The sequence below is a fragment of the Schistocerca cancellata genome, chromosome 4 (genome assembly GCF_023864275.1).
Source record: "Schistocerca cancellata isolate TAMUIC-IGC-003103 chromosome 4, iqSchCanc2.1, whole genome shotgun sequence".
NCBI lineage: Eukaryota > Metazoa > Arthropoda > Insecta > Orthoptera > Acrididae > Schistocerca > Schistocerca cancellata.
The window spans coordinates 687496786-687521366 of record NC_064629.1 but is presented as its reverse complement, the minus strand read 5'-3'; the positions used below and the strand labels follow the sequence as shown (position 1 = coordinate 687521366).

At 45.1% G+C, this 24581-nt stretch overlaps 1 protein-coding gene across 1 annotated transcript in view; it reads right to left on the bottom strand.

Annotated features, from left to right (window-relative positions):
- The window catches only part of LOC126183543 (dedicator of cytokinesis protein 3), a 1039887-nt gene that overhangs the window by 890245 nt on the left and 125061 nt on the right, over nt 1-24581 (bottom strand). The gene's annotated exons all lie outside the window — the stretch shown is intronic.

Genomic DNA, 24581 nt, shown 5'->3' with positions numbered 1-24581 from the left:
GGAGGAGCTGGCCACTGTTCGCGAACAGCTGAGAGTGGTGATGGCCGCGGTCAGCCGTCTTCAGGCTGCTGCGTCGGAGTGTAGCGGCAGTGGGGAGTCCGGTGCGTCGCATGGTACACCCTAGGTGTTACATGCTTCACCCACTGTCCCTGCTGTCGAGACATCTTCGCGGGTACTGGGCGCGGTTGGGCCACCCTCTCCCCAAGGGGAGTGGCGGGTTCAGCGGCGTTCGCGGCGCACGAGGCGGAGGGTCAATGTGGAGGCTGGCCGTGTGGCATCGCCCGCTCTGCCTGTGAGTGGACATGTGGCTGCTCCTTCAGCAAGGTCCGAGCAGGCACACGGGGGGAGGGGTTTATTGGTTATTGGGAGCTCCAACGTTAGGCGGGTGATGGAGCCCCTTAGGGAAATAGCGGAAAGGTCGGAGAAGAAAGCCAGTGTTCACACTGTCTGCTTGCCGGGGGGTCTCATCCGAGATGTGGAGGAGGCCCTACCGGCGGCGATAGAGAGCACTGGGTGCACCCGACTGCAAATTGTTGCTCATGTCGGCACCAATGACTCTTGCCGTCTGGGTTCAGAGGTCATCCTCAGTTCGTACAGGCGGTTGGCGGAATTGGTGAAGGCGGAAAGCCTCGCTCGTGGGGTGAAATCAGAGCTAACTATTTGTAGTATCGTTCCCCGAACCGATCGCGGTCCTCTGGTTTGGAGCCGAGTGGAAGGCTTAAACCAGAGGCTCAGACGATTCTGCGGAGATCTGGGGTGCAAATTTCTCGACCTCCGCTATCGGGTTGAGAAATGTAGGGTCCCCCTGAATAGGTCAGGCGTGCACTACACGCTGGTAGCGGCTACAAGGGTGGCGGAGTAAGTGTGGAGTGCACATGGGGGATTTTTAGGTTGGAGAATCCCCTCCCTAGGCCCGACAAGACGCCTCCTGAGACGCGGCAAGGTAGGAGTAGGCAAAATGCAACAGGGAATAACAATATTAATGTGCTAATAGTAAACTGCAGGAGCGTCTACAGAAAGGTCCCAGAACTGCTCTCATTAATAAACGGTCACAACGCCCATATAGTACTAGGGACAGAAAGTTGGCTGAAACCAGACGTAAACAGTAATGAAATCCTAAACTCAGATTGGAATGTATACCAGAGACAGGCTGGACAGTGAAGGGGGAGGCGTGTTTATAGCGATAAGAAGTGCAATAGTATCGAAGGAAATTGACGGAGATCCGAAATGTGAAATGATTTGGGTAAAGATCACGGTTAAAGCAGGCTCAGACATGGTAATTGGATGTCTCTATAGGCCCCCTGGCTCAGCAGCTGTTGTGGCTGAGCATCTGAAGGATAATTTGGAAAATATTTCGAGTAGATTTCCCCACCATGTTATTGTTCTGGGTGGAGATTGTAATTTGCCGGATATAGACTGGGAGACTCAGACGTTCATAACGGCTGGCAGGGACAAAGAATCCAGTGAAATTTTTTTAAGTGCTTTACCTGAAAACTACCTTGAGCAGTTAAACACGTGGCGATAACATATTAGACCTTCTGGTGACAAACAGACCCGAACTATTTGAAAAAGTTAACGCAGAACAGGGAATCAGCGATCATAAAGCGGTTACGGCATCGATGATTTCAGCCGTAAATAGGAATATTAAAAAGTGTAGGAAGATTTTTCTGTTTAGAAAAAGTGACAAAAAGCAGATTTCAGAGTACCTGTTGGCTCAACACAAAAGTTTTGTCTCAAGTACAGATAGTGTTGAGGATCAGTGGACAAAGTTCAAATCCGTCGTACATAATGCGTTAGATGAGTATGTGCCAAGCAAGATCGTAAGAGATGGCCACCGTGGTACAACAACCGAGTTAGAAAACTGCTGCGGAAGCAAAGGGAACTTCACAGCAAACATAAACATAGCCAAAGCCTTGCAGACAAACAAAAATTACGCGAAGCGAAATGTAGTGTGAGGAGGGCTATGCGAGAGGCGTTCAATTAGTTCGAAAGTAAAGTTCTATGTACTGACTTGGCAGAAAATCCTAAGAAATTTTGGTCTTATGTCAAAGCGGTAGGTGGATCAAAATAAAATGTCCAGACACTCTGTGACCAAAATGGTACTGAAACAGAGGATGACAGACTAAAGGCCGAAATACTAAATGCCTTTTTCCAAAGCTGTTTCACAGAGGAAGACTGCACTGTAGTTCCTTCTCTAGATTGTCGCACAGATGACAAAATGGTAGATATCGAAATAGACGACAGAGGGATAGAGAAACAATTAGAATCGCTCAAAAGAGGAAAGGCCACTGGACCTGACGGAATACCAGTTAGATTTTACACAGAGTACGCGAAGGAACTCGCCCCCCTTCTTGCAGCGGTGTGCCGTAGGTCGCTAGAAGACCGTAGCGTTCCAAAGGATTGGAAAAAGGCGGAGGTCATCCCCGTTTTCAAGAAGGGACGTCGAACAGATGTGCAGAACTATAGACCTATATCTCTAACGTCGATCAGTTGTAGAATCTTGGAACACGTATTGTGTTCGAGTATAATGACTTTTCTGGAGACTAGAAATCTACTCTGTAGGAATCAGCATGGGTTTCGAAAAAGACGGTCATGTGAAACCCAGCTCGCGCTATTCGTCCACGAGACTCAGAGGGCTCACAGATAGATGCCGTGTTTCTTGACTTCCGCAAGGCGTTCGATACAGTTCCCCACAGTCGTTTAATGAACAAAGTAAGAGCATATGGACTATCAGACCAATTGTGAGATTGGATTGAGGAGTTCCTAGATAACAGGACGCAGCATGTCATTCTCAATGGAGAGAAGTCCTCCGAAGTAAGAGTGATTTCAGGTGTGCCGCAGGGGAGTGTCATAGGACCGTTGCTATTCACAATATACATAAATGACCTGGTGGATGACACCGGAAGTTCACTGAGGCTTTTTGCAGATGATGCTGTGGTGTATCGAGAGGTTGTAACAATGGAAAATTGTACTGAAATGCAGGAGGATCTGCAGCGAATTGACGCATGGTGCAGGGAATGGCAATTGAATCTCAATGTAGACAAGTGTAATGTGCTGCGAATACACAGAAAGATAGGTCCTTTATCATTTAGCTACAAAATAGCAGGTCAGCAACTGGAAGCAGTTAATACCATAAATTATCTGGGAGTACGCATTAGGAGTGATTTAAAATGGAATGATCATATATTGTTGATCGTCGGTAAAGCAGATGCCAGACTGAGATTCATTGGAAGAATCCTAAGGAAATGCAATCCGAAAACAAAGGAAGTAGGTTACAGTACGCTTGTTCGCCCACTGCTTGAATACTGCTTAGCAGTGTGGGATCCGTACCAGATAGGGTTGATAGAAGATATAGAGAAGATCCAACGGAGAGCAGCGCGCTTCGTTACAGGATCATTTAGTAATCGCGAAAGCGTTACGGAGATGATAGATAAACTCCAGTGGAAGACTCTGCAGGAGAGATGCTCAGTAGCTCGGTACGGGCTTTTGTCAAAGTTTCGAGAACATACCTTCACCGAAGAGTCAAGCAGTATATTGCTCCCTCCTACGTACATCTCGCGAAGAGACCATGAGGATAAAATCAGAGAGATTAGAGCCCACACAGAGGCATACCGACAATCCTTCTTTCCACGAACAATACGAGACTGGAATAAAAGGGAGAACCGATAGAGGTACTCAAGGTACCCTCCGCCACACACCGTCAGGTGGCTTGCGGAGTATGGATGTAGATGTAGATGTAGATCGGTTGGTAGGACATGTTCTGAGGCATCAAGGGATCACCAATTTAGTATTTGAGGGAAGCGTGGAGGGTAAAAATCGTAGAGGGAGACCAAGAGATGAATACACTAAATAGATTCAGAAGGATGTAGGCTGCAGTAGGTACTGGGAGATGAAGAAGCTTGCACAGGATAGAGTAGCATGGAGAGCTGCATCAAACTAGTCTCAGGACTGAAGACCACAACAACAAACAACAACAATATCCTTTCTGTACTAGATATCTCCTTAACGTTCGATAACATACAGGGTCGTCAGAAAGAGTCTGAAAAGCTTTTAAGGGTGTTGTAGGGAAGGTTGTGTTGAGAAATAACTTAACAAAAAAATTCGATACGTTGCCTCGTTTACGAGTTAATTAGCATTGCAGTTCGTCAATCAGGCAGTTGTGTGCGCAGGTTCAAGCAGTCAACAATATATAATTAGTGTCAGTTGTTCTCATAGTGTAGATGATAGCGCACGGCGCTGCTCAGATTTTGTTTCGGGTTCGATCCTTACTTCCGTCGCATGTCCAGTTTTTCTATCGCTCTCTTGTTCGGTTTTAGGAAACTAAACAAAGCTCACGTTCGGCGATACCGCCTCGGCTGGCCGCTTTAATTTGGGCGCGCAACGGCCTGATTGGCTAACTTCTATGCAAATTAACTCGGAAACGGCACAACGTATCAAATTTTTTTCTTAACAGTTACCTCTTAGCACAACTTACCCTGCAACACCCTTACAAGCTTCTCAGAATGTTTCTAACCACCCGGTACAGGACGGATGCTTCATGATGTAGCACTTTCAATTTCCGTCGGTGTAACAGTAATACTCCAAGAGGACCTGTTGGTAACTATGAGGGACATTTTTTCGAAGTTCCACAGGTACACCGAATTCCAGCGGCACATGAAGTAAGAAAACTAGAAAAATCAGCTGTGTCCGAACACAGCCTTGAGAGTAAGCTCAAAATCTTGTTTGAGAAAACAGGAAACTAGTTCACACTTCAAATCATTGGGACCCAGTAGCTAAGGAAGCCGTGGAAACGAAAATTCATTTTAACAACTTTGACAGAGTTACAGGCAATGCGCTCAGCAATGTATGAAAACAGACGGTTGATGCCGACTAACAACATGAGTATTCACCACATCTTTTACCGTGATGAGAATAATGACGCTGCGTTGGGACGTACGATCGTTGGTGACGATTAATCTATGGTGCCACCACATGACTTACATTTGTGGCTTTCAGTCAACTCTGTGCCAGTTTTTTGGCCTTCTTGACGAATATTGTCGAAATATACAAGTATTATGCCACAATGAAGCGTCAAGTTACCGAGAGCATTTTATACAAGTTCCAAGCTGAATATCAACAGGACAAGAACTATACATGCTTCTGATGGCTTGGTACATGAAACAACGCTGAACGTCATCAGTTAGGAATGGTGGTCATCGCTAAAACAAACGGTTTTTGGTTACATCGCTTTTTTTCAACGTCAGTAAACCAGACAGTTAAAACCGCTCAAAATAATCGGTTTTTTAAATAACCGATTTTCGCTTTTGTATTGCTATTACGTCCTATAATAAATGTAGAAATCGAACAAAGATTGAAAAAATGGACTCCCTCGCTTTCAACCTTTTTTTTTTGTCATCAGTCTACTGACTGGTTTGATGCGGCCCGCCACGAATTCTTTTCCTGTGCTAACCTCTTCACCTCAGAGTAGTACTTGCAACCTACGTCCTCAATTATTTGCTTGACGTATTCCAATCTCTGTCTTCCTCTACAGTTTTTGCCCTCTACAGCTCCCTCTAGTACTATGGAAGTCATTCCCTCATGTCTTAGCAGATGTCCTATCATCCTGTCCCTTCTCCTTATCAGTGTTTTCCACATATTCCTTTCCTCTCCGACTCTGCGTAGAACCTCCTCATTCCTTACCTTATCAGTCCACCTAATTTTCAACATTCGTCTATAGCACCACATCTCAAATGCTTCGATTCTCTTCTGTTCTCGTTTTTCCCACAGTCCATGTTTCACTACCATACAATGCTGTACTCCAGACGTACATCCTCAGAAATTTCTTCCTCAAATTAAGGCCGGTATTTGATATTAGTAGACTTCTCTTGGCCAGAAATGCCTTTTTTGCCATAGCGAGCCTGCTTTTGATGTCCTCCTTGCTCCGTCCGTCATTGGTTATTTTACTGCCTAGGTAGCAGAATTCCTTAACTTCATTGACTTCGTGACCATCAATCCTGATGTTAAGTTTCTCGCTGTTCTCATTTCTACTACTCATTACCTTCGTCTTTCTCCGATTTACTCTCAAACCATACTGTGTACTCATTACACTGTTCATTCCGTTCAGCAGATCATTTAATTCTTCTTCACTTTCACTCAGGATAGCCACGTCATCAGCGAATCGTATCATTGATATCCTTTCACCTTGTATTTTAATTCCACTCCTGAACCTTTCTTTTATTTCATCATTGCTTCCTCGATGTACAGATTGAAGAGTAGGGGCGAAAGGCTACAGCCTTGTCTTACACCCTTCCTAATACGAGCACTTCGTTCTTGATCGTGCACTCTTATTATTCCCTCTTGGTTGTCGTACATATTGTATATGACCCGTCTCTCCCTATAGCTTACCCCTACTTTTTTCAGAATCTCGAACAGCTTGCACCATTTTATATTGTCGAACGCTTTTTCCAGGTCGACAAATCCTATGAAAGTGTCTTGATTTTTCTTTAGCCTTGCTTCCATTATTAGTCGTAACGTCAGAATTGCCTCTCTCGTCCCTTTACTTTTCCTAAAGCCAAACTCATCGTCTCCTAGCGCATTCTCAATTTTCTTTTCCATTCTTCTGTATATTATTCTTGTAAGCAGCTTCGATGCATGAGCTGTTAAGCTGATTGTGCGATAATTCTCGCACTTGTCAGCTCTTGCCGTCTTGCTTTCAACCTATATACACGCAAAAGTTTAAAGTAAATAGGCAAACAAAAGAAATTTTAGCCCGTCCGCCGTTCGCTGCTTTTCTCAAAAAGTGATAAGTGGTTGACAATTACAAAAAATCGCCACTACTCTCTCTTCTTTTTTAACACTATGGGACTTAACTTCTGAGGTCATCAGTCCCCTAGAACTTAGAAGTACTTAAACCTAACTAACCTAACGACATCACACACATCCATGCCCGAGGCACGATTCGAACCTGCGACGCCACTACTCTCCGATTGAGTCTAATTTTTTGAAATTCTGCCAAAAATCACGTTTTAATAGGAGATCATACTACTGCTTTGACATTACGAATAGTCACTGCTAAATGGTGAAAACTAAGGTTGAAAGACTTTATTTTTCGTGTTAATTTGTCTGTTTTCAAGGGCTTCAAGCAGACCAAGTCATGTTATGTAGACAAAGGTACAAGATCAGCTGCTTTCTATTTTTATTGTAAACTATGAATGAGATGCTAAGTTTTAAGTTTTCTCCTTATATTACGTTGCAAGTTTATTTTGTCTCCTCCCGTTTATAATCTTTTAAAGCAAATGGAGCATTGTGCTTCATTGATACTGCACTTCGTAATGTACTTCCAGATTATAAACAATGCCATTCTGTAATGCACCTGACGTCCGATGATGACAGTGAGAAACTACGATATAGACCAGACGGAGTAAGTCTTGCACACTGCGTGTACACTCGTACCAACTAATAGGCCATGCCACATGGTAACAGGTATATTACTGTATCAGCAGTGCTGTACCAATTCTTATGCTGCTTGCTTGTTACTCGTTTCTGTCGGTACTGTAATTAAAATAGCTCCGATCGCTTTCACAATTTTCTATAACAATGCAATATTCCAAATCAATGCAAATTTTTACAAATAAAATATGTCCGTCCTTTAAAAAAAGTTTATTTAAAAAGGAAAATTTTAGCACTACTTCTATGGCTAATTGATATTTCGGTGTTTTACCCGGCTATTAGTAAAGAGGAAAAACACCTGTTATAACCGAGGCTAAAAAAATACCGAAAAATACCAGTTGTTCAGAACAAACACCGGTATCGGTGTAACTGGTTCGGTTTCTCCCGTCCTTATCATCAATCGAACTTGGTAGTATAAATTGGCTTCACTGCTTCCAGATCAACTGCAGCGTAGCACACGACATACATCTACGCCCACTGACTTAACTGTGGCATTGCCTGCAAGCGGCGGATATTAGGAGCGGCTAAGCAGCGACGTTTGCTCACTTCGAATCAATAAGCGTGCACTGCGTGCCCGCACAGCGGTTTCCCCGCTGAGTAAGGCTACCTCCAGCGCCCGGCAGACTTCACAGAGTGCGGTCACTTTGTTACACCTACACGAGCCACAGTAACTATGTCACTGATCTGAAGCTTGACTGTGTGAAGGATTGCCTCAAGTGTACTCCAGGCGTCGCCTTAGATACGAAGAGCCCATGCAAGCAGTAAAGGACGGGAAACGCCGGACAACGACACGCTATATCAAAGTCAAGGCGTTGTTACGAAGGTAGACTCAGCTTTATCGCAGATTCAAGCAAAGCCGAAGCTTTTATAACAAACAAAAGTTGGTCGTAACTAAAATGGACGATGTGATAGCTCTGTAATATGGGTTCAGGGTCTTTGAAAGCAAAATTTTATCTACAGAGAGACAGAAAAACACCTGTGTGGTTATTCTTGTACGTAAAGTGGAAAAATTAATGTATGGACGAAAAAATTTACAGATGAAAATCATCCATCAGGCCGTTTACTGCTTATACTGGCACCGAAACGGAAGATGGAAAAGACGAGATCGAACTACTAAATTGTCTACCGAGGTGAGGGGCAATGTAGAGGATAGCACAACAGTTTCTCCTTTCGTTCTTGGCAGGAAACACATGACTGGCATACTACAGTCTCTCAGTAGATGGAAGCGTACCTGTGAGATTCTGCTTCTCATAGAGGAGACAGGGATCGTTGCCGTTCTTAAGAACGTGCGAAGGACAGATGTTCAGAGACAAAGGCCATTATCATCGATTCAACTGCAGTCATTAACACAGATTACGCAAACAGTAATAGCGTGACATTCAACTTGCTCTCTTCGTTCGTGAGTTTAAAAAGACTGCAGACAGTGTGTCCCGAGTAACCTGACACCTTATCTCGTGACTCCTGAAAAACAATGAACAAATTTGCGCATTGTCACCTGTTTATATAATGTCAGGGAAGGTGTGTGGTTGGAGAAAGACGTCTTACTGATCATAACTCCGTACGCCATTCTCATTCCAATTATGTGACCTCCCTGAAAATGTAGTATTATATGGAAAATATTACGTTTATGCCCGAGCACATCATGTGCAGAACAAATGCTGTACAAGAAAAGAAACCTTAGCGTAATCTGCAGGCCATTTTTGAGACAATTTGAGAAGCTAAGCTAGTGTAGTTGTGCAATGACGACGGAGACAATCAGGCGTGGTCTTGTTGTAGGGCCCATTCTAACGTTCATCTTACGTGATGTAGGGAAACCGTGCAAAACTTTAAAATCAAAGTAACTCGTCAGAGATTTGTACATGGCTTGTCCCAAGTATGATTGTACTGTATTAAACACTGTCACAGTTCTCTCAATTATTCTGTATAATCTCTCTTTTGAGATGCCATGTAATTTGAGGGAAAGTGAGAGCTTCAGATTGGATATTGGCTCTCACTTTCCTTCCTTTATCGCCAACATTTGAAAGACGCCTGCTAAACTCATAGCACCACAGCTGCCATTTGCCTCCACCTACTACGGCAGCTATCTTTGTTTACACAGATAACGGTCATTCACATCCAGATCACAATTCAGAACTAAAAACGTGATTTTATTTTCACACTCATTTTTAGTCTCCATAATAAAACATCACGCTGATGACAATATGGAATCTGAGAGTCCAAAAATCTGAGGAACTTCCTGTACCGGCATGTTTCATCTCGTTCTACCACCATTCTTCCTTACTCCGCTGGTCTGAGCAAGTTCCTTAAAGTTACTTCTGTAATTTTATCTGTATGTTTCAAAATGTTCTCCTTTTCCTTTTCCTCCTCCTCCTTAAGTATCTCAGTCGATTATCGCCACTCTCGTTTCTGTCAGCACATCGACATTGCACACCGTGTCTTATGCTGCGAGTAAGATAAGTGTTGTACGATCTTTGTAAATACTCCCGAACACTTCCCTACTGTAAGAAATAGTAGCAGATGAACATCTTAACATTTTGGCGAGTTGTGTGTTCTTAGGTTTCACATATCATCATTAGCAGCAGCAGTAGCTGCAGCAAGTTAAGCGCTGTTGGGCGTGGCCGGCACTTGGATGGGTGACCATCCAGCCGTCATGAGCTGTTGCCATTTTTCGGGGTGCACTCAGCCTCGTGATGCCAACGGAGGAGCTACTCGACCGAATAGTAGCGGCTTCGGTCAAGAATACCATCATAACAACCGGGAGGGCGGTGTGCTGACCCCATGCCCCTCCTATCCGCATCCTCCTTGAGGATGACACGGCGGTCGGATGGTCCCGGTAGGCCACTCGTGGCCTGAAGACGGAGTGCTTTTAGTAGCTGCAGCAGCCAGTTGACTTCTGCTACTAGATAAAGGCCGCTCCGGACTTACTCATTCATTATGATACTCAGCCATGCGCACCCATATTCCTCCTGCATGTTTTTTAATTTTATCTACGCGCATTCCATATAAACCTGATTTGTGCAGCCCAATAACTGTAAAGACTAGATCCTCACAAAACAGCGTCCTGTCAATGACGAGGTCGTTGGAGATTGAACAAATTTTAATATTGGGCAAGGACGGGGAAGAAAATTGGCCTTGTTCTTTCTGTAGGAACGAGCCTGGCGTTTGACTCAATCAGTTTAGCGATACCACGGGACGGAGATTTGCTTCCCGCTCCTCCTGAATGAGAGGCCTGTATGCTGCATCACAGTGCCACCTCATTCGGTCAGTAGCTTCTCTACTGGAAACTCCCGCGAGGGTCTGTTGAAATACAAGGCACGCCGAAAGTAACCTTGAGAGCTTGTTCAAACTTGTGGACTGGGAGATTGTGCTCAAACAAGAGGAGGCATATTCTATGAGGTTTCGGGATTGCAGCCGGATCGTGTTGACTTCTTGCCATAACACTTCGGCTGGCAACCGTTCAGCCGTCTTCAGGTGAGTGTCCGCCACTGGAGACTGCTAGTTCACAGTGTCGGCCTTATAGCAAAATACTGCCGTGGAGACGCATGCGCATTGGCGGCCGTCACGGGAGCCTACTCTTTCGACATCCGCGCCCTCTGCAAACACTGTTCCCGCTGTGGCGCGCAGACGCATGCGTAAAGATGAAACTACATGTCCGCCCTCTGCCGGAACGCGCGATCAAGGCGCTACAATGAAACGTCAGATGTAGCCAAACGTGTCATCTCAGAAGAAATTAAAGAGAGATCACCAGGTTCAAAGCCTTGTCCAGCTGAAAGCCGTCGTCACCATTTATTAGATCTTGTGCTTGGGAAAGGAACTTTGCCCCTACGCCGAGAACCCTGCCTCTAACTGATTTATTAGTGTGTTGAGGAAGCTGTTAGACCTCTTCCTAGTGATTCTGCAGAAGAAATAAGACGTGAAACATGTCGTATACTCACGAAAGCTCAGAAGAGCATCATTTGTGCCATGAATGGCCCGCAGTACGAAAGCTATGAGAAGATCCTCACACGGTGATCGTACCAGCGGATATGGGAAACGCCGCCATGCGGTTGCCACGTGATGTTTACGAACAGAATACTTCTAGCTTGTTAAGTGAACCAATATATCGGAAGATCGACAATGACCCCACAGGGAAAGTGGAAAGGAAAACATCAGCGCTGCTGAATTCTGCTTCTTCTCCTCAAGAACTGGCCAAAAGATTAAGACATCACAGTTCTGTGCCACCCAGGTTATACGGTCTTTTGAAGATTCATAAGAAAGAGGTTCCGTTGCGGCCGATCGTCAGTAATATCGACGCCCACACGTGTGATTCGGCTATACATCTTGCCTCTCTACTGAGACCTTCTGTGGGGCATTGCGCACATCATGTTCGCAGCTCTGCGACTTTATCAATAGACTGAAGTCAATTCAAGTCGATGAAACAGACTTATTAGTGAGCTTCGATGTCATTTCGCTTTTCACTAAGGTTCCTCTTATGGACTCTCCATCACTCATCAACAATAAGTTCACGCCCGATATAACAGCACTTTTTCATCATATCCTTTCCTCAACCTAGCTTTCATTTAACAATGAATATTTTGAGCAAATTGTGTTGGCATGGGCAGTCCTCTCTCCTCTCCGATAGCAAACTTTTTTTATGGAAGACTCTGAGGAAACGGCACTTGATCCGGCACAACTTAAACCGAGAGTCTTCTGGCGATATGTTGTTAACACTTTTGTAGTGTGACCCCAAGGTGAAGAAGAATTGTCACGTTTCTTGCAACATCTGAATTCAGTCCACAAAAACATCCAATTTACTATGGAAATAGAAAAGGAAGGGTGCTTACCATTTCTGGACGTCTTGGTTAGTAGGAAAGTGGATGGTTCATTAGGGCATTTCGTCTGTCGTAAGCCCACACATACGGACCTCTGTCTGCAAGCGTCGAGCTGTCATCATCCTTCACAATCTACTAGCGCCTTTAGAACGTTGGTGCACCGGGCACATGTTGTTTCTAATGGAGACAGCCTAGAACATCTACAGTCGGTGTTCAAAGATAGTGGTTACTCTCCACATCAGATTAGCACATCACTAAGGAGGAAGAAACGTGACAACCCACAACATCAAGAAAGGAGCTGTTCAACTCCTGGGAGTTCCTTTCATACGTCGGCAACCTCTAGTCTAAAGTAGGTAGAATCCTAAAGAAATTAAAAAGTAATCTTCCGGAAGCAAGCGAAGATTAGTGCTCATCTCGGCGCGGTAAAGGACGATCTGGGACTGGGGAAATCCAGAATTTACAAAATTCCTTACCAGTGTGATAAAGCTTACATAGGTCAGACGATACGCACAGTAAGTCGTCCGTATCTGAGCATTGTTTTACCACAGCACGCTCTATGGATTATTCTGCCACAAAAATCTTGGCCCCGGCGAGATCCTTTTGGGATTCAGTAATTAAAGAAACTGTGGAAATATCTCTCTCTTATAAATCGTGACGGCGGCTGTCAACTAGGCTTGGGACCTGGTGACCTCTTTAATTTATTCTGAGAGAAAACATTTGGACTTTTGATTATAGCGCGCGGACATCTAGTTTCACCTTTAAGCAAGTGACTGCGCGCAGCAGCTGGAACAGTACTTGCAGAGGGCGCGGATTTCGATAGAGGAGGCTCCTGTGACGGTTGCCAATGGGCATACGTCTCCGCGCCAATTTATTGCTATAAAGTCGACGCAATGAACAGTAGGATCCAGTGGCGGACACGCGGAGTGGCCGCGCGGTTTAAGGCGCCATGTCACGGTTTGCGCGGCCACTCACGCCAGAGGTTCGAGTCCTCCCTCGGGCATGGGTGTGTGTGTTGTTCTTAGCATAAGTTAGCTTAAGTTAATTTAAGTTACTGTGTAAGGGTAGGGATTGATGGCCTCATCAGTTTGGTCCCTTAGGAATTAACATACATTTGAACAGTGGCGGACACTCACTTGAAGATGGTTGAACGGTTGCCAGCCGATATCTTGTGGCAAGAAGTCAACATGATCCAACTGCAATCCCGAAACCTCACAGAATATTCAGTACGCCGGGAAAACTTCAAGAATCAAGAGGAGACATGTTGTTATATAACTGATGATGGGGAGGACACTCGCCCAGTCAAACCACAGCCTCAATTTAACGTACACTCCTGGAAATGGAAAAAAGAACACATTGACACCGGTGTGTCAGACCCACCATACTTGCTACGGACACTGCGAGAGGGCTGTACAAGCAATGATCACACGCACGGCACAGCGGACACACCAGGAACCGCGGTGTTGGCCGTCGAATGGCGCTAGCTGCGCAGCATTTGTGCACCGCCGCCGTCAGTGTCAGCCAGTTTGCCGTGGCATACGGAGCTCCATCGCAGTCTTTAACACTGGTAGCATGCCGCGACAGTGTGGACGTAAACCGTATGTGCAGCTGACGGACTTTGAGCGAGGGCGTATAGTGGGCATGCGGGAGGCCGGGTAGACGTACCGCCGAATTGCTCAACACGTGGGGCGTGAGGTCTCCACAGTACATCGATGTTGTCGCCAGTGGTCGGCGGAAGGTGCACGTGCCCGTCGACCTGGGACCGGACCGCAGCGACGCACGGATGCACGCCAAGACCGTAGGATCCTACGCAGTGCCGTAGGGGACCGCACCGCCACTTCCCAGCAAATTAGGGACACTGTTGCTCCTGGGGTATCGGCGAGGACCATTCGCAACCGTCTCCATGAAGCTGGGCTACGGTCCCGCACACCGTTAGGCCGTCTTCCGCTCACGCCCCAACATCGTGCAGCCCGCCTCCAGTGGTGTCGCGACAGGCGTGAATGGAGGGACGAATGGAGACGTGTCGTCTTCAGCGATGAGAGTCGCGTCTGCCTTGGTGCCAATGATGGTCGTACGCGTGTTTGGCGCCGTGCAGGTGAGCGCCACAATCAGGACTGCATACGACCGAGGCACACAGGGCCAACACCCGGCATCATGGTGTGGGGAGCGATCTCCTACACTGGCCGTACACCACTGGTGATCGTCGAGGGGACACTGAATAGTGCACGGTACATCCAAACCGTCATCGAACCCATCGTTCTACCATTCCTAGACCGGGAAGGGAACTTGCTGTTCCAACAGGACAATGCACGTCCGCATGTATCCCGTGCCACCCAACGTGCTCTAGAAGGTGTAAGTCAACTACCCTGGCCAGCAAGATCTCCGGATCTGTCCCCCATTGAGCATGTTTGGGACTGGATGAAGCGTCGTCTCACGCGGTCTGCACGTCCAGCACGAACGCTGGTCCAACTGAGGCGCCAGGTGGAAATGGCATGGCAAGCCGTTCCACAGGACTACATCCAGCATCTCTACGATCGTCTCCATGGGAGAATAGCAGCCTGCATTGCTGCGAAAGGTGGATATACACTGTACTAGTGCCGACATTGTGCATGCTCTGTTGCCTGTGTCTATGTGCCTGTGGTTCTGTCAGTGTGATCATGTGATGTATCTGACCCCAGGAATGTGTCAATAAAGTTTCCCCTTCCTGGGACAATGAATTCACGGTGTTCTTATTTCAATTTCCAGGAGTGTATTTCAATTGGCTTATTTTCAGTCCCGCTATCATAGTCGTGATTTTTGATTTCATAACCGGTTTCGCCAGTCAGAGGCGAGCATCATCAATGATTATTGCCGTGGTGGCAACACGTTAGGGGGCTGATAAGTACTGTTCGGTAGCAGAGGCAAATACAAATACTTCGTCCAACTGTCAATATGGGCAAGTTGCACTATCCAGTTGAAGGAGCATCTACTTTGCGTTTTATAGTATGCCACTCTCCATTTAATTAATGCTTCAAATGTTTCAAAAAATAAAGCTTAATACGTCATAACCGTAGCTCTGACGTTTTTCAAGTAATCAACCGTAGTCATCGCCTTACTGACAAAACGTTATCACGTAAATTGAAGGTGGAGTGGGGAGAAGGAAAGGAAAGCGAAGAGACTACTGATGTCAGCTGCATCGCGCCTTTATACAGAATCAGCAGCGACGAGTGAAAATGTGTGCCGGAGCGGGAATCGAACCCGCTTACTAGGCAGATGCGTTAATCACTGCGCCACCCGGACACATCGTTTATTACAGTTGCGCGGACTATCTCGGCCGATCCATATTCCCACCTAGCACCATCTGTCCACAGTCTCTGTCCATGTCCTCCATGCTCGCTGCTTTGAGATTCCCGCACGAGGTCGGACGTAATTGTGCATCGGCCCTGAAAGAGATAGATTCATTGCCCAACGAGGCGAATCGCTTACATGATTTCTGGTTGTGGGGCTACCTGAAGGACAGGGTTTGCCAGGGGAACATTCACACATGTGCTGATCTGAAGCGCAGCTTATCAAGAGAGGTAACCAGCATATCTACGGAAATGCTTCTTTCTGCTGTGCAGAATGCAATCCTGCTCTTTTAGACTCTTCTGGAGACTGGTGGGCCGCAAACTGAGCCACTTTTGCAGCAGTAATGGTACCGGTATGTAATGGTATGATGTACCGTAGCAGCACATTAAAAGTGTTTCAATTTAACTGATTTCTCTTCCCCATGTCCTTGACATTAATGCTACCAAGTTTGGTACTCGTACAGTAATTAGTTTCCGTGTTATAACGTGTTAAATAGGGAAAGTTTAATTACACTACTGGCCGTTAAAATTGCTACACCACGAAGATGACGTGCTACAGACGCGAAATTTAACCGACAGGGAGAAGATGCTGTGATATGCAAATGATTAGCTTTTCAGAGCATAACATGAGGAAAGTTTACAACCGATACACAAACAGCTGTTGACCGGCGTTGTTGGTGAAACGTTATTGTGATGCCTCTTGTACGGAGAAATGCCTACCACAACGTTTCCGACTTTGATAAAGGTCGGATTGTAGCCTATCGCGATTGCGGTTGATCGTATCGCGACATTGCTGCTCGCGTTGGTCAAGATCCAATGACTGTTAGCAGAATATGGAATCGGTGGGTTCAGGAGGGTAATACGGAACGCCGTGCTGGATCCCAACGGCCTCGTATCACTAGCAGTCCAGATGACAGGCAGCTTATCCGCATGGCTGTAACGGATCGTGCAGCCACGTCTCGATCTCTGAGTCAACACATGGGGACGTTTTGCAAGACATCAATCATCTGTACGAACAGTCCGACGACGTTTGCAGCAGCTCGGAGACCGTGGCTGCGGTTACACTTGACTCTGCATCACAGACAGGAGTGCCTGCGATGGTGTACTCGACGACGAACCTGGGTGCACGAATGGCAAAACGTCATTATTTCGGATGAATCCAGGTTCTGTTTACAGCATCATGCCGGTCGCATCCGTGTGTGGCGACATCGCGGTGAACGCACAATGGAAGCGTGTATTCGTCATCGCCATACTGGAATATCACCCAGCGTGATGGTATGGGGTGCCATTGATTACACGTCTCGGTCACCTCTTGTTCGCATTGACGGCACTTTGAACAGTGGACGTTACATTTCAGATGTGTTACGACCCGTGGCTCTACCCTTCATTCGATCCCTGCGAAACTCTACATTTCAGCAGGATAATGCACTACCACATGTTTCAGGTCCTGTACGGGCCTTTCTGGATACAGAAAATGTTCGACTGCTGCCCTGGCCAGTACATTCTCCAGATCTATCACCAATTGAAAACGTCTGGTCAATGGTGGTCGAGTAACTGGCTCGTCACAATACGCCATTCACTACTCTTAATGAACTGTGGTATCGTGTTGAAGCTGCAAGGGCAGCTGTACCTGTACACGCCATCCACGCTCTGTTTGACTCAATGCCCAGGCGTATCAAGGCCGTTATTACGGCCAGAGGTAGTTGTTCTGGGTACTGATTTCTCAGGATCTATGCACCCAAATTGCGTGAAAATGTGATCACATGTCAGCTCTAGTATAATATATTTGTCCAATGAATACACGTTTATCATCTGCATTTGTTCTTGGTGTAGCAATTTTAATGGCCAGTAGTGTAGAACCACCCGGTATTTTACGGAAGACTTTGAGGGAAAAGCACCACAGTCGGCAAGTCTCCTGCTTCTGGCAGTATGTAGACGATACACTCGTGGTGTGGCCCCACGGAAGAGGGACGTTAGCTATGTTTCTCCAGCATCTGAACTCGCTGCATCCGAATATACAGTTCACATGGAAGTGGAAAAAGATGGCATCTTACCATTTCTGGATGTCATGGTTAGAAGAAAAGTCGACGGTACGCCGCAGACCGACTCACACAGAACTATATTTGCAGACCACACGCAGCCATTATCATGCACAACGCGGTAGTGCCTTAGCCTCCTTGGTACATAGAGCACAGGTGGTCTCATATAACGAGTCTGCCTGGTGAGCTACAAGAACGGTGTTACAACAGAGCGGCTATTATGATAGATATGTCATGCATTCTGTTCAAAGCAAGTTCAAAGCAGTGATGTAAATGAAGATGTGGAAGCACCCATTTCAACAGCGTTCTTGCCTTGTTTTGGCGGCATGTCTTCAAGAATAGAAAGAATTCTCAAGGGACATAGCATCAAGTGTGTTTTTCGCCTACCAGCAAAACTGAGGAATTTATTGTGCTCAGTCAAAGACGATCTTGGGCTCAGGAAACATGGCGTATATATGAGACCATGCCAGTGCGGGAAATCTTATATTGGGCAGACAGGCCGAACCGTGCAAGGACGTTGTGTTGAACACCATCGTCGTACACGCCTGGGGTAACCTGATCAGTCAGCGGTAGCGGAGTTTTGCCGGACACGGGGCATCCCATGTTTTACGATAAGACTGAAGTTTTATCCTAACTGTCGTCTTTATGGAACTATGTTTATGAAGAGGCCATACATATCCGTACGGGGGTCAATCTTAACAACAGGAATGCAAGTTTTCAGTTAAGCGCTGCCTGGAATTCAGCACTGGTTGTCATTACATTAAAACAGGATAATAAAGAACCTCCCATTCATGAACCGACGAAGCACATTGCTGAGATTTAATTCAGCTTTTAGCTACAGGAACATCCGGCAGCACAATCATTGCCCACAGGTCACGCGGGGAAAGCCTTCCTCCGGCTGCCAGCATGGGGCACTATGAGCGCCGCTTTCCTCAAACTGCGTGTTTTCCCGCACACTTACTGCCCGCTACCGGCCTAATAAATTTCGACGCCGGAGCGCAATCATGACCAGTCTCGTCTTTCAGTAGTGACAACAGCAACTACCACTACCTGAAGATGTCGATAGTTGGATCGATGAGATAATATTGGATTTGCACAATATGGTCCGACGGCATATACGCGAAGAGTATTTGCGGTACTAAATATAGCTTTGAAACATTCTTGCGGATTCTTTTTCGACCAACAGCCAGCAAGTAGTACCCACCGTGGCCGAAGATTTTTCGTTTAGTGTTTTTCGCGGAAGATATTACGTACTTGATCGATGGAGATGTCTAAAGTCTCAGCTCTTGTACTCCGCCGTCCAGGATTGCGATATCACGGATTTTTCCGATAATCTCGACTGTGATGACTTCAACAGCGCAAACGATGGGCTTTTAATATTCAGTTCTTCTGTGGAGATTTTTAAACTCATTAATCAAACAATAAATTGCCTTCACTGCTGGTGAAGAGTCTACATATATTTCATCAAACTACGTTCAACTCTTCTAATGCAAATGTTTAATAACACGAAACTAGATTCATTTTCCATTTTTCAGAGCAGCTACTACAATGACCACTTCACTTGTTCGTCAGCAGGCCTCTGTGGCCGAGCCGTTCTAGGCGCTTCAGTCTGGAACCGCGCTGCAGCTACGGTCGCAGGTTCGAATCCTGTCTCGGGAATGGATGTGTGTGATGTCCTTAGGTTAGTTAGGTTTAAGTAGTTCTAAGTCTAGGGGACTGATGACCTCAGATGTTAACTCCCAATAGTGCTTAGAGCCATTTGAACCATTTGAACTAGTTCGTCAACAGTTAACTGTGGGAGGTATAACTGTAGGAGGTATAACATCGTTATAATAACTATAGGAACCACACTTACCAACAACGATGGCGTTTGAAAATATTCCACTACATTTCATAGAAATTTACTAGATTTATCAATCGTTCATCGCAGATGTAGTGCAGATATATTAACGCCTGAGACATCGAAGATGAAGGAGTAGGTCATTTCGTTGATCACAGAATTCGGATCCATGAAATTAAAACGGAAGGTTACTCCTAATTTAGTAATAACTATCGACTCTCCCCAGCTACGCACGGATAACAGTAAATATCTGTGGTGGTACTAGTTGTTTATAATATGTAGTGATATACACAAACCTTCCTTGCGAATCAGTATATTATTGAAAACCGCAAAAAAAATCCTTACAGCAGTTCCTGAGATTAGCTCGAACATAGAGACAGAAACCGCGGCGGGGAACTTTAATTTATAATATGTATTGATTAGATATAGTTAATTTACACGAATAACTCGCTTTCCGCATCCATTTATCTTCCTTCACATGGATCATTTACCATCTCGTCAAATTCACACTTATCCTCATCTCGTCAAATTCACACTTATCCTCTTTCACAATGAACACCTTCGAACAACATACACCATATGGAAACTCCACTCCAATACTCATATTACAATGAACACCTTCGGACAACATACACCATACGGAAACTCTACTCCAATAATCATATTGTTTACCCTCAGACTTCCGATCCCAGTACGCTGTCGCGCCTCTAGCGACACGTCCTACCAACCATACACCTGCATACTCTCCACATCTTCTCCCAGTAAAATTTTAACAGTCTCCCTCTCCCAGACCATGAACTCCTTCCCGACATTTAATCATTCCACCAACTATAAATCCACCCCACCAGATTCACCACATCGGGGCTCCCTTTTCCTTCTCTCACCATATTCCCTACCCATTTCCCCTTTCAACTTATTTCCCTACTCCCTTTTTCCCCTTCCTCTTATGACCTTACCAACACCCCCAACTACTCCTCCCTTCTTGTTTCCCAAATTTCACTGCCGCGCGGAGTGGCCGTACGGTTTGAGGCGCCATGTCACGGATTACGCGGACCCTCCCGCCCGAGGTTCGAGTCCTCCCTAGGGCATGGGTGTGTGTGTTGTTCTTTGCATTAGTTAGTTGAAGTTAGTTTAAGTAGTGTGTAAGTCTAGGGACCGATGACCTCAGCAGTTTGGTCCCTTAGGAATTCACACAGATTTCCATTTCCGAATTTCACTCCTACTCCATCGATACTGAGCGTCAATCCTCCATTCTTATATCCCCTACACCCTCAACACCCAACCTTTTTCCCCTTCAACAATAGACGACCTTTCCCAGGGCAGTTAAATTGGTGATAAGTTCTTATGAGACCAAACTGCCGAGGTCATCGGTCCCTAGGATTACACACTACTCAGTCTAACTTAAACTAAATTACGCTAAGGACAACACACACACCCATGCCCGAAGGAGGACTCGAACCTCAGACACGGGAAGCCGCGCGAACCGAGGCAAGGCGCCCAGACCGCTCGGCTAACCCGCGTGTCTTTCCCAGGGCAGGTCATTCTAGTTTTAGTGACAGTGAAGTGCTTCTTTTTTAAGTCAGTGTTTTCCATCGTGTTTTAAATATACTCTCATTGTTTTTCGTTTTATCTTTTTACTAATCCTGTTTTAAATTAAAAACGAAGACTGTCAGGTTCCTTATATAGGGTGTAGCAAAAACGTACGGCACAAACTGCAGTACACATTCCTCACACGTAGGCGAAGAAATTATATTATATGAACATGGGTCTGGAAAGTTTTGTTTTCACGTTACAACTTTTCTACCTGATCTGTTAGCAGCTGTGCCTTTAGCTGTACGACTAAACTTGTACTTCATCACAATGGAGCACCTCCTTATTTTAGTGTTAATGCCAGTCACCTTCTAAATAACAGATTCGGTGACAGATGGGTAGGTAGAGATGGACCAATTGCGTAGCCTCCAAGTTCTCCGAACCTAAGCGCACTGGACTTTTATTTGTGGGGGCATTTGAAAGCTCTTGTGTATGGAATCCCAGCACAAGACGTTCACAGTTTCCGTGCCCGTATTATGGAAGGCTGCAAATCCATACGCAATACTCCAGGGATACATCAGTGCATCCAAGATTCACTACGACGGCGGGTTGATGCATGTATTAATGCCCACGGAGGGCGTATTGAACATCTCCTGTGAGAAAGAGTTGCATGATTAATGTGTTGGAGAAAATAAGTTGTAACATGGAAAGAAAGCGTTTCCAAACCCGTGTTCATATAACATAATTTCTTTGTCTACGTGTGAGGAATGTGTAATGCAATTTGTGCCGAACATTTTTGTTACGCCCTGTATATAAAACATTCCATTAATTTCACCTGTAAAATTTTTTAATTGACTTATAAATATCTCACCTTTATGTTAGTGTTTTTTCGTCGTAGTTTTACTCGTAACTTGGCTGAAGAACAGATTGACTGTACTACCAACAACTCCCCCCGCCCATATTGGGCGAGGGGATGAAATAACAATAAAGAAGAAAAAAATTACACACTATACTGTTAACTATAGAATATCTGTGCAGCAAATGAACTTAGTAACCCCAGTATAATTAATCGCGCACATTTTCTTCATGTTCTGGCGAAGACAGCCATCGTGGTCTAATACAAGAATTTTTACTGCAAGTATAAGATGAGAATCGGGATGATCACACAGCAATATACACTTTGAGTGTAGCCGCTGTGCCGCTTCACATCTGTACTATTTAAGACACTTCGATAGTTACGGGTCGCTACTTGTTAAATTCACACTATGCAAAACATTTGACACCAATGAAAAAATTTAAATTAGCTCAATGTAATAAACTTTGGTATTTCATATTTAGCTGCTCCATCGAGTGAGGTGGTGCAGTGGTAAGCCATTGAACTCACATTAGGGAGGTATGGTTTAGCTAAATCGCGGAAGGTAAATGCCGAGATGGTTCACTGAAAAAGTCACGGCCGATTTCTTTACCTCTCCTTCCCTAATGCGAGTTTATGCACCGTCTCTAACGAGCTAGTCATCGACAGGATCTTAATCCCTAATCTTTCCTCCTCCTTTTCTTTTCGGCTTTGCTTTTCAGGAGACATCTCTTACAAAAACAAAACAGTCAAGATGCCTTGACCCGTTGCAGTTTGGCGCACACAAAAATTTAAAAACGAAGGGCAAATCCCACGCATTAATGTGTAGATGACATTTAACCTTTGGAATCGGAACGGTGTGCGTAATACAGCGGTCTGATGGTTTGACACTTCTCGAGTCCACATTAAATATAAACGTCAAAGCTTCATATCGTACTGTCCATCCGAGAACTCTACAAGCGAATTTCACATCTGCTTTCTTGTTGCGAGTTCAGAATGCGAAGATTCTATACATGTCTAAAATTTGCTCAATATTCACACTGGTTAAGAAATAAACGAACATATAGTTATAGATATGAAAGCGCGCATGTTGTTATATATCACGTGTGTGGTGTGTTGGCATGTAAAACTTTTTGAGACCATCCATTTCTATTAATCTATGACAAACTTACATGTTCAATCGTTCACTGAGTTGTTGGAATACAGATACTAGAAAGGGATAGAAGTTAAAACCTCTGATGCACAGCAGACCTCGCACTTTAAAATCGTCTAGTCCGACAACTGCTGTTACTATGAGTAACGGTCATTCATTCAAATCGTCCACTCTGTAGATCCTCTTATCTAATCAGTGAACTCTGTGTGTGTGTGTGTGTGTGTGTGTGTGTGTGTGTGTGTGTGTGAGTGTGAGATGAGAGAGAGAGAGAGAGAGAGAGAGAGAGAGAGAGAGAGAGGCAAATACGCTAGCGTGTCATCGCGTCTCACCGCCTAGGTGGAACTTTCCCATGGCTGACTGAACGCTTTGATCGTTCGTCATGCTCTAGTTCAGTCATCACCACTGTCGACTACTCTTTTTCTACAACCAAGAACAAAAGGCAAGCCAGCTTGAATTTTTCCAGGGCTGTCTTACCAGCTACATACGTTAGCTCATTTTCTTTTGCCGATAAAATGACCTACATGACTGGTTATCCTGGATTAACAGGTAGTCTGTTAACGATAACTGTTTAGTCGTGCAGAGGAAGTCGAGACGAACAATATGATACAGGACTCATAACAACCAAATTTGATAGCCTACAAAAGCCCTCTAAGCTACAGCGCATGCGCACTGCCCGAGAGTCCCCTTACGCTACCAGCTTAAGTCAGTCAGATTTTTTAAATTTTCTAACATTAGTGATTTAAACTTTCCCATGAGGGCACTGAAGAAACATTTTGTAAATGTTATGCAAAAAACTAATTTCGTTTACAATTCGATCTCAACTTGAACCTAAAAAGCACAGTAGTCTCGTAGTAAAGCCAAAGAAACAAAACGATTCTACTGTCAATTTTACACAGTTAAAATTCACAACATTGAGATAAAATTTAGACAAATGTCGATTTTACAATTTGTAAGTGAAAGAAGAAGGTATGTTTAATATTCAAAGACGATTTTAGAGAGAAAAAGAAATGAGCTTCAAACGGCTGAGCGAGTAAGCCAATGGCGGAAGTGGGCGAGAGGATATTCAAAATCTCGCGCAGCGTTCATTCACCGTAAATAAGGTGGCTTATAATGGTCAATTTGCGGCTGTTTCCGGGTTCATAGACTACGCTGTCTTATATTAAACTTTTCGCTTCGGTTTCCCCAACACCATTATGGTACGATGTAAACTGTTGTCGTTTACGCCCTGCATTTGATGTATAAACCCACACCGTTTTATATCTTTTCGGGATCTAAGAGAAAGACTCACAGCGTGAACGACGTATCCGGTACAGTCCTACTCCAATTACAAATGACCCATAAAAATACTGCAGACAGAAGAGTTATGCATCCAATAAACTGTCCCACGTACAGTTTATAAATATTCTGCGACTCTAATGTCTTCACATACAAGCGCCGAAGACAATGGCAACGCTGGAATGTGCAATGCAAGAGAGCTCTTGGGTAACATCACTTCCCTGTCACAAGGCAAGAACGAATTAGTTTAATTCAAATGGTTCAAATGGCTCTGAGCACTATGGGACTTAACTTCTGAGGTCATCAGTCCCCCAGAACTTAGAACCACT